Raw genomic sequence first — 6,000 nt, 5'->3', positions numbered from 1 at the left:
AAATAAATAAATAAATAAATAAATAAATAAATAAATAAATAAATAAAGCTGGGCATGGTGGTGCCTGCCTTTGATCCTAGCACTTGGGAGGCAGAGGCAGGTGGATCTATGTGAGTTCAAGGCCAGCCTTGTGTACAAAGTGAGTCTGGGACAGTCAGGGCTACACACAGAGAAACCCATTTTTGAAAAACAAAACAAAACAAAACAAAACAAAAATAAATAAATAAAACGAAATCAAAGAAGTCACTTTCAATGGAGTAAATCGACACATAGGGAAGTGTGTGTGTGTTTTTAATATACACAAAAATAATACAAGCTGATTAATCTGAACAGGGACACAAGCAGCTAAAAGACGAACGCAGAGGTTTCACCCTCACCGATAATCAATTGAGAATGGGTACTGAAACATCTTTATGGCAAGAACGCCCAGGAGCTGGCCACCTATACGGTGGCGAGGTAGCTTACTAGTTCTGACCTATTAACCGTGTTACACTTCCCTGTGTCTCTGACAAGGAAATTCCCAGGGTGCAAAGCGACAGAACTGAGGTCCACACAGCTTTAAAGGATCTCTGTGGTAGGCGGTAGAGACCAAAGGCACCTTCCTTTTATGTTAATAACAAAAGAGCGTGCGCCAGCGGTAGCCTAGCTTGCAATCATTCTAGAAAGACACGGGGAACTGCTTTCGGTGTAACTGTACGTTCACTGACAGAGCGACATTTAAAAGAATTATTTTGGGCTGGGGGAGATGGTTATGGCCAACGTCCTTCTCTGGCCTTCGAGAATACGACTGTGCCCGTACTACTTCACCTCCCACACACAAGGAAATCATTGTATATAATTCCTGGCTGTGTGTACCTACACGCCAGCAAGCACATGAAGGCCTGAGGATAACCTCAGAAGCCTTTCACCTTCTGGGGGGCGGGGGGGCAACAGCGTCTCTTTTTGGCCTGGAACTCGCCGAGGAAGCTAGTGAGCTGGAGATAACGGCACTCGCGGCCACATCCGGCTTTTGAGGTGAGGTCTGGTGATGCGGACTCAGGTGTTTAACTGAGCCATCTCTCCATTCCCGGCAACATCACTCTCCAATAAAATTTACATGCGGAGGCTGGAGGGATGGCTCAGCGGTTGCCTCTTCCAGAGGACCCACACTCGATTCCCAGCACCCACAGCCAGTTTGGGGAACCCGCTGCCCCCTTCTGGCCTCCGCTGGCACCAGGCAGGCACACGATATACGGATACGCATGCAGGCAAAGCACATGCATGCATAACGTAAAAACCAAACAAGAAAATGTCACGGTAGAGAAGTTGTGACCTAAAAGCCTGTGCGGTGGCCCTAACTGTGGTCCCGGGTATGGGGAGGATCGTGCGAACCCAGGGCGTGCAGGGCAGTGTGGATCGCGGTTGGTTCACCAGACAAAACCTCATCCACATCCCAAGCCAAACCAAATTAACTAACCAGTAAGAGACCTCACGCACATCAGAACCATCTAACCCCCCCACTCCCACCCCGACCCACGCTAGCCGGAGCCACCCGATGGGTCCAAGGGCGGGGCCGGGGAGGTCCGAGGGACCGGGGCGGAGGGTCAGCCGCCTGGGTCAGCCGCCGGGCCGCAGACCTCCATCCGGGGAAGGGCTGGGCGTACGTGAGGACGCGGAGCTTGGGTGCGGATGAGGGAGAGGGTCCCGCGCAGCCAACAGAACGCCACTCACCAACTGCCGCAACCTTTCGCCCTGCGGCGGCTGCCTCAGCTCCCTGAGACAAAGGGGCCGTCCCGCCCGGTCTGCGCAGTCGTCAATCCCAGGGGACCCCGCCCCCTGGTCCACACCCCCACACCCCCCCACTCTTGGACCACGGCGCCCGAGGGTCGGATTGCCCGCTCGCCCCGGGACCACCGAGAGCCCAGGCCTCCGCCGTTCCTAGAGCGACCGCGTTAGGGCCGGGACGCGCCTGCTCTTGCAGGCAGTAGCGCCAGCGGGCGCCCGCAGTCCCTACAAACCCGAGCGCCTCCTCGCCTCGGCCCCTCCCTGCAGCCCTTCTGCTCCAGGGGGGCTTCGGTCATTTCCGCCCAGCCCCTGGCAGCCGGGAACGCTAGTCCTGGAACCTGTCAGGACGACTCGGGGTGCTTGGGTTTATTGTATAGTATGTGCCTGATTTCTTAAGGACCTGCCAGTCTGTCTTTTTTTTTTTTTTTTTTTTTTTTCATCAGCACATCTCCTAGACTAGCACTGTATGGCTATTCCAATTGCTGCTTTGTATTTGCCCACACTTGGTATAAAGCAGTCTTTTGAAAATGAGCTATCCTAGGGCTAGAGGGTATAACTGTCTGTTTACTGCACAAGCCTGAGGATGAATTTAATCACTGGTACCCATGTATCTTTAAAAAGTAGCTTAAGGAGGGGTTTGTTATTATTTTTAACATCTAATAGAGATGTGTTCATTATTCTTACAGAACCGTGCTTTTAGCAGGGAGGTGGTAATGACAGAGGCCTTTAACCCCAGCACTCCAGCACCGGGGAGGCAGAGGCAGGCAGATCTCTGTGAGTTTGAGGCCAGCTGGCTCTATACAACGAGTTCCAGGATAGCAGGTTTCGTGCTTGAGGTGGGACCAATGTGTGGAAATGGAGATAAGGAGCAAGAACAGCCTCCTTGTCTCCAGATCTTGTGGACCAGGACAGCCAGTGTTTTGTTTTTGAATTTTTTTTTAAAGATTTACTTATTTATTATGTATGCAGTGTTCTGCCTTCATGTATGCCTGCAGGCCGTAAGAGGGCACCAGATCTCATTGTGGATGGCTGTAAGCCACCATGGGGTTGCTGGGAATTGATCTCAGGACCTTTGGAAGAGCTGCCAGTGCTCTTAATCTCTGAGCCATCTCTCCAGCCCCCTTGATTTTGAATTTTTAAAGTGTGTGTGCCCACTGGCAGCCAGTTTTAAATCAGAACAGTAAGTTGACAGGAACATTCAGAGAAGTCACACAGAAGCTGTTGATGTCCATGAATCATCAAGCAGACCGGAAGCTATAGGGACCCTAGAGATAAGTTGGAGGGTATGAATAAATTCATTATTGATATAGTTGAGCCCTTTGAAAGGAGTCGGGCATATCTCTGCACAGGTTCGAAATTGCTTGAAAGAACAATGAACTGGGCTAAGGCATGGTGGCTGATCTTGTCAAGTTCAGGGGAAACAAGTCTCTGGGTGTGTCTACAGGGACTGTCTAGATTAGGTTGTGTAACTCATTCACCCTGGGTGAATTTCAGTGGATTCATACTTTTGTTTGTCACTGGGACTTTCTGAGGAGTGGGTAGATGTCATGTCTGCACGGGGGTGGGCAAGGGGAGTGGGGAGAGGAGATATTCTTACAACAATTCTCAAGCCAGTTGGGAGACCTGCAGACAAATATTGAAAAATCAGTGGGTTTTTACAGGAATAATAGATTAGCAATTCTGAAATGACTATGCAAAAACTTAAGTAAATATACCGAGGAGAGTAAGAACGTATTTCTGTTAAGGTAGGAATGCAGTTAGAAATACAGAAAGAAGGGCAGGAGGAGATGTGGTGCTGGACCGGAACTGGTGGTTTTAAATAGACTGATGAGCAAGAGAAGTGGACAGAAGATGGTATTTATGCACACATCTAATTCCTGGCCCTCTGCTGAGTGCTCTGTTGAGAGATCCTAGAAGCTCTCCAACCTTCCTAAGCAGGCACATACAGCACTTAGATTTTGCTTTCTAAAATAACTTGTTCAACAACAGGGATGAGGAATTCCAGGGAAAAAGGACTCATTGCCTAGAAGGGGGAAAGGAACATATGGGATCAGCTCAGATTAGGACAAATCTGGGACCACAAGTGTCTGAGTATCACAATACGTAATGAGAATTACAAACTGGAGCTCACTAAACAAATAGGAACCAGTGAACCCATACTAAATAAAGTGGTAAATTTATGGAGAAGATGAAACACTTTCTTTGGTTATGAAGTTAGAAGACTCATACTGAGATACAAACAAAATAGAAATTGATGAGAAACAGATTCTCTATAGTAGTTAAAAAATAAGATAACAACTTTATAGTAAAGAATCTGGGAAGCTTATTTATTTATTTTGATTTTTTGAGACAGGGTTTCTCTGTGTAACCTTGGGTGTCCTGGACTCGATTTGTAGACCAGGCTCGCCCTGAACTCACAGAGATCCATCTGCCTCTGCCTCCCTGAGGGCTAGGATCACAGGCGTGTGTCACCATGCCCAGCTTATTGATGTATTTTTGGGACAAATGTTTGTCCTGGCTAGTTTTATGTCAGCTGAACACAAGCTAGAGTCAGGAGAGGGCATAGCAACTGAAAAAAATGCCACCATAAGATCAGGCTGTAGGGGCTGGAGAGATGGCTCAGAGGTTAAGAGCACTGACTGCTCTTCCAGAGAACGAATGGTTCAATTTCCAGCACTCTTATGGCAGTTCAAATGTCTGTAACCTCCAGTTCTAGGAGGGAACCCAACACCCTCACACACACACATGCATGCAGGCAAAAATCCAGTAGACATAAAGTAAAATGAAATAAAATAAAATAAAAAAGATCAGGCTATTGGCAAGCCTGCAGGGCATTTTAAAATTGGTGATTGATGTGGGAGGCCCCAGCTCATTGTGGGTGGTGCCACCCTTGGGTTGGTGGTCCAGGGTTCTTTAAGAAAGCGGGCTGAGCAAGCCAGTAAGCAGCACTCTTCATGGCCTCTTCATCAGCTCCTGCCTCCAGGTTTCTACCCTGTTTTGAGTTCCTGCCTTTCTTCAGTGATAGACTACTGTGTGTGAAGTATAAGCCAAATAAACCCTTTCCTCCCCAGCTTGCTCTTAGTGGTGATGTTTCATCACAGCAATAGAAACCCTAACTAGGACAGTCTCTCTACAGAGACTGGGTTTGAACTCACTGTAACCTGCTTGCCTCAGCCTTTCAGTGCTGAGAATATGGGCATGAGCCACCATGCCCAGCTTCAGAAATCATTATCTTAGCCAGATGAAAAGGAGCAAACCTCACCGGGGCTAGTGAGGTGGCTGAGCAGGTAAAGGGGCTTTCCCCAAACCTGACACACAGGAGTTCAACGCCCAGAACAAATGTAGGACAGAACTGACTCTGACTCCAACACATATGCTGTGGCATGCATACGCCTCTCACCCCCCTAACAGGTAAAATGGAACCAGAGTAACATCACCTGAAAGGGAAAAACATTTCAACCTTCCTGCTGAAGACACATCTCTTCGTGGACGGGATAAGCCCAAGGTAACTGCAGATGTGCTACAAAGCATGCCTGTATGAAAGAAAGCCCTAACTGACACAGAGGGGAGGACAGAACAACCACACATGTATGGTTGGGAGACTGTCCTGGAGCATGTATTAACCAAGTTTAGAGATTAAAGTGTGTCTTGAACATCCACTTTCTGACTAACGCTACACCACCCTGTTGCGCAGACTCAGGAACCTTTGTATAGAAGAACATGATTTAAAACGAAACAAAACAAAAACCTTGGATAGGGAGCTGCGGATGGTGTCCCTTGTGGTAGTTATTTAAAATCACACAAATTACAATCACATCAGTTAGAGTGGGCGCCTTTAATTACTCAACACTTTGTGGAAAGCCCCGAGAGTTCTCTGCTGCCTTTCGAGCACAGGACCCACGCCTTGTAGGTTTCTTCTCTGGTGAACAGCAGACACTGATAATGGCAACCATGGAGGTACTGGACACCACATCGAAGCAGGGTTAAACAGAGAGGTTGACATCTTATCATCCAGCCCGATCATGGGGATTCCCAAATGCATAGACACTTATGTGAGCTGGTTTTTGGAGCCTTTTCTTAAAGTTTGGCTCTCCTCGTGATTCTGAGATTCTAATGTTCTGTGACTGAAAATGCCTAAGTTAGCTTCCTCAAGCCAGGAAGTATTCACATACCAGGTCCTCTCTGTCTTCGTAGAAGTTTGCCTACAGCAAGACCTTGACTATGCAAGGGCTCTTA

The 6,000-nt window shown here is 48.0% G+C and overlaps 1 protein-coding gene across 1 annotated transcript in view; it reads right to left on the bottom strand.

The window, feature by feature from the left end:
- Positions 1-1,742, bottom strand: part of LOC129690653 (zinc finger protein 250) — a 13,752-nt gene extending 12,010 nt beyond the window's left edge. Inside the window, exon 1 of the mRNA XM_055626416.1 lies at positions 1,711-1,742. The gene's annotated coding sequence lies outside the window, so the exon portion shown is untranslated. The remainder of the gene's footprint in view (positions 1-1,710) is intronic.
- Positions 1,743-6,000: the final 4,258 nt, after the last annotated feature.

The sequence above is a fragment of the Psammomys obesus genome, unplaced genomic scaffold (assembly GCF_907164565.1).
Source record: "Psammomys obesus unplaced genomic scaffold, mPsaObe1.curated_primary_1811, whole genome shotgun sequence".
Classification (NCBI taxonomy): domain Eukaryota; kingdom Metazoa; phylum Chordata; class Mammalia; order Rodentia; family Muridae; genus Psammomys; species Psammomys obesus.
The sequence above is the reverse complement of the archived record's forward strand: the minus strand, read 5'-3'. Positions and strand labels throughout refer to the sequence as shown.